This window comes from Populus euphratica, unplaced genomic scaffold (assembly GCF_000495115.2).
Source record: "Populus euphratica unplaced genomic scaffold, PopEup_1.0 scaffold712.1, whole genome shotgun sequence".
NCBI classification, from domain to species: domain Eukaryota; kingdom Viridiplantae; phylum Streptophyta; class Magnoliopsida; order Malpighiales; family Salicaceae; genus Populus; species Populus euphratica.
This window is the reverse complement of record NW_011500580.1, coordinates 63576-68770: the sequence shown is the minus strand read 5'-3', so window position 1 is coordinate 68770 and position 5195 is coordinate 63576.

Genomic DNA, 5195 nt, shown 5'->3' with positions numbered 1-5195 from the left:
CTTTCAAAAGACAAATCACTACTTTCACTCAAAAACCAGGAGAAACATTTTACCAATGTTGGGATAGGTATCGAGACTTGCTTAGTACTTGCCCTCATCATGGTTTTGAAACATGGAGATTGGTTTCACATTTCTATGAAGGGTTAACACCTAAAGATAGGCAAATGGTTGAATTGATGTGCAATGGAACTTTTGAAGATAAAGACCCTGATGAAGCAATGGAGTACTTAGACTTGTTAGCTGAAAATGCTCAAAATTGGGACACTGCGGGTACTTATGAGGCACCGAGTAAAACTCAACCTCATACATCTAGTGGAGGTATGTACAACCTTAGGGAAGATCATGACCTTCAAGCCAAGTTTGCATCTTTAGCTAGAAAAGTCGAGGCACTAGAATTGAAAAAAAGTAGTCAATTAAAATCTGTTGAAAACATTGTGTGTCAAATCTGTGAAACAAATGAACACTCAACCAATTACTGTCCAACCTTGCCTTCTTTTAAGGAATGTCTCTATGAACAAGCCCATGCTTTAAATAGTTTCCAAATGGCCAACCATAACCCATACTTGCAAACATACAACTCTGGTTGGAGAAATCACCCAAATTTTAGTTGGAAGAGTGATAATGACAATGTACAAACTTCACAACCACAATTTCAAGTACACCACAATTTCCAAAATTCTCATGGATATGTACCTCCTTATGCTCCACCTCCTAGAAGAAATCTTGAGGAAACATTGCATGCATTCATTGAAAAGCAAGAGACAATCAATACTCAACTTGCTCAAAACATGATAAATTTTAAAGATACTCTTGCAAAATTAACATCTGCTCTCAGTTTTCAAGAGAAAGGTAAGTTTCCATCTCAACCACAAAAAAATCCCAAGGGGCAATACAATGCAAATGTAAGTAGTTCCGGAAGCCAACACATGGATCAAGTCAAATCAGTCACTACTCTGCGTAGTGGTAAGGTTATTGAAAAACCCTCTCTTGAACCTTATGAGAAAGATGATGAGTCAATCTCTGAGGGTAAGGAAGGGGTTGAATCTGAAAATTGCAAAGAAAAGACTGATTCGCCACCAGCACTTCCATTTCCTCATGCCATGACCAAACAAAGAAAAGTCAATCACAACTCTGAAATGTTTGAAATTTTCAAACAGGTAAGGATCAATATACCTTTGTTGGATGTTATTAAACAGGTTCCTTCCTATGCTAAATTTTTGAAAGATCTATGCACTATGAAGAGGAAACTGAATGTGAAAAAGAAAGCCTTTCTAGTCGAACAAGTTAGTGCCATTCTTCAGAATAATAATGCTTTGAAATATAAAGACCCTGGTTGTCCTACAATTTCTTGCTTTATTGGAGAACAAAAAATTGAAAGAGCCTTACTTGATCTTGGTGCTAGTGTGAATTTACTTCCATATTCAGTTTCTCAGAGTCTCAATCTAGGTGAGTTAAAACCAACTTCTATATCTCTTTTACTTGCTGATAGATCTGTAAAAGTGCCTAAAGGAATAATTGAAGATGTGTTAGTACAAGTCGATAAATTCATTTATCTTGTGGATTTTATTGTCTTGGACACAGAACCTGTTGAAGCATGTAATTCATTTCCTGTTATTTTAGGACGTCCGTTTCTTGCAACCTTTAACGCATTGATTAATTATAGGAATGGACTGATGAAGCTATCATTTGGAAACATGACATTAGAGATGAATATTTTCAACATTTGCAAGCAACCTGGAGATGATAATGATTTACAAGAAGTAGATCATATTGACGAATTAGTTTATGATCAACTTGAATCTACTTTAAGTAAAAATGAGTTAGATGAATCTGAAGATTTGCAAATGATTTATTCTAAAGAAGAAATCACTGATGAAATAAGCACCAAAAATCTTGATGCGAATCTTTTGTCAATAGTGACAACAGATTCGACATTTGACATCACACCAATTGATGATTACTTTCCTAACGAATCCTTACTTTCTCTTAGTCCAATGCCTTGGTATGATAAAACTATCAATTTTCTTGCTTTAGGAGATTTGCCAGCTGATTGGAGTACCCAAGACAAAGAAAAGTTTTTGAACGAAGTGAAGAGCTTTTATTGTGATGACCCTAACTTATTCAAATATTATCTTGATCAAATATTTCAAAGATTCTTTCTCGACAATGAGGTAAGTAGTGTCATTAAACTTTGTCATTCTGAAGTATGTGGAAGTTATTTCTCATAAAAAAAGACAGCTGCAAAAATCTTTCAAAATGGATTTTATTGGCCCACCATGTTCAAGGACACGCATGCATTCTGCAAAACATGTGAAAATTATCAAAAAGTTGATACTGGTCAAAAAGTTTTTTTTTATAATTCTCAACTCTATGCATTCCCTAAAGAGCTAAGATTAAGATGGAGCAATCCTTATAGGGCCTGTGATATTGAGAATTTAATGAATGATAATGATTTTAAGGAAAATGGACATTGTTTGAAAGCTTACTTTGATAATTTTCCTAGTGAAAATGAATCAACTAGTTTGAATGATCTTGTAGATAAAGGTTATTATTTTGTTTTTCTCATATTGTTTTTGTGTTTCTTTTTGAGTGATTTTTGCTAGTTTCTCTCACCCTAGTCAAATGGCTGACAATGGTGCTCCGTGACTTAAGTCGGTTCTTTCAGTTTCCCATAATAACTTATATTTGTATATATATTTGTGCAATTCTTTGAATCTCTCTTCCAATTCTCATTTGAAAATGCACACTAATCTTGAAAAATTGAAAAAGTATTTTCCTACTCTGCCTTAGAATGCGATTACAAAACTTTACCGTGCTAGATGTGCAAGATTAAGATTGTTAATGAATCATGGAATTCCTGAAGATATTCGCTGGTTGATTGAAGCAAAGTTCCGATTATCAGGTGAGTCCTCTAACTCCTTCATTTCACACATGGCTAGAATAGGGTAAAAGCACTTTTGCAAAGAAGCGTCGTGCAAAACGACTAAAAGTCTGTCATCGATGTGCTAGATGGACTTGTAATACACAATGTTGTTCTTTAGGAATGGTATCTATAAACCGTGAAGATAAAATACAATTCATTAAGGATGGCCTGAGTAAGGAGTCTTTAGATAATCTTCTATTGACTCTTGAGACGCATCCTAGAGGAGAAGTGCACCGTGTAATTTATGATTTATGACCAATATTTCATAAAGAACATGCTCGACTTAGTCTTGGGAATCTCACTAAAAAAGACCCTGTTTGTCAGTTTTTAAGAAAACTGGATGGGAAGCCTATCCCCGACTCATAGAGGGCGTTTAAGCTGTTCTTGGACGTAAAACCGAGGGAAGATGCGAGCCACAATCACAACTACCTATACATACACATGCTTTTTTAAAAATAAATAAATAAAGAGAGAGAGAGTGTGTGAGACTCCAGATGGCCTACATATAGGTGATATGATTGCCTTTTTAATTTCTCATCTATTCATACACATCCTTTCCTTTGCTTTGTTAACTCTTATCTTATTTATGTTCTTATTTTGTTTATTTATTTTTCTTTCTTTCATTATGTCTAGCTAAGTTTATTATGTCAAGGTGAAAAGGTCTTGCCGGGTTATTTATTACTTCGACACTTCTGCACTTGGGAGAAGACAACAATCTTTTCGTTGTGTCAATGCCCCCCTTGGTTTTCTCCAATACAAGCCTCTAGAGCTTGGGCAGCCTCAATCAACTCTTTCACTGATTTAAACCTCAAGGCGATCAATCCTTGTCTCAAATCCTATCACATACTAATTAGTACTTAAAAGTGTATTTTTATCAATAACTCCTTAATTAAAGCATGTTTTATAATAACGTATTTAATAATATAAGATACCTTTAATTTATGGTATATCTTCATTTTAAATGCAAGCCTATCATATAAATGAAATGATTGATTGATGAATTTAAGAACTGAAATTGAAAGGATAAAGAGATGGCCAAACTTAGAAAAGAGATGCCGGTGCAGTCCAAACCAAAATACTATTTGGTAATTGGGTCATATCTAGAGCTGTAGATCTCATATTTAGGTCTACTTTATATGGATGGAAAGGTAAGACATAGGTCTACAACTTTTATATGGAGCCCGAGATCTAAAAAGGTCATTTTCAAGTCCAAATTAGAGTAACAACACAGAAGTCTGAATCTATCTTCCAGCCCGAGCGCTGTTCAATGTTTGGCCCATATCTGGAGTTCTAGAAGTCCATCTTACCTGAATTTTTTACACAAGAAAGCTGAGACCATTTTTTAAAACTTTCATATTTTCAAGTGGCTCCAATTTTGACGTTATCAATGAAATTTTGGGCAGACTAGAGAAGATAAGGATTATCACCAAGTCAAGAGTTGGCCACCCACTCATCAATTAGTCACCGAATCAATAGTTCCTAATTTTGGCCTATAAAAGGAGGCATTTTCCATGCATTTAGGCATCTTGGTTTCCTCATCAAGATCATGCTCTTGCTTTCTCTTTTTGTATTTTTTGTAATGTTTATGCTTTGCTTTCATTAATATCAAGTTTATGCCTTTCATTTCCTTGCATTTACTTAGCTAACTTTTATCTTATTTATGTTCTTGTTTTGTTTATTTTTTTTTTCTTTTATTATGTTTAGCTAAGTTTATTATGTCAAGGTGAAAAGGTTGCACTAATGGTGTAAGAATAAGTATAGTGTAAACTCAATATGGACTTTAATGTTTGATACTAACATGTTTTGTATTTGTTGTTCACTCTTTAATACTTTGCTTGTTAAATGACTAATCTTGATTTATGTTGTATAACACTTGGTACAACAAATGCTTGGCACTTTCATAGTTCATATTGTATGGTATAACTGACACCTGAGCTATGAAAGGAACTTGAATTGTTGTTAACATAAGTTATAATCATGAATCCTTGATGAAATTTACAAGTATTGGCATTAATGGAATAAGATGACTAATGTAATCATGTTAACAATCTATAATTCAATTGGAACCTCCTTTGTATGTGGCTTCCAATTGAATAATAAGAGTTTATACTATACTTGTTTGATATACCATTAGTGGAACCTCTAACCTTGACATTTGTTATTATCATTGTTTAATCCTTACATTAATATTTCATCTCAAAGTTCTCATCTTTTTCTTCTTCTTCTCCTTCTTTTTCTTTATTATTATTATTATTATTATTATTATTATTAT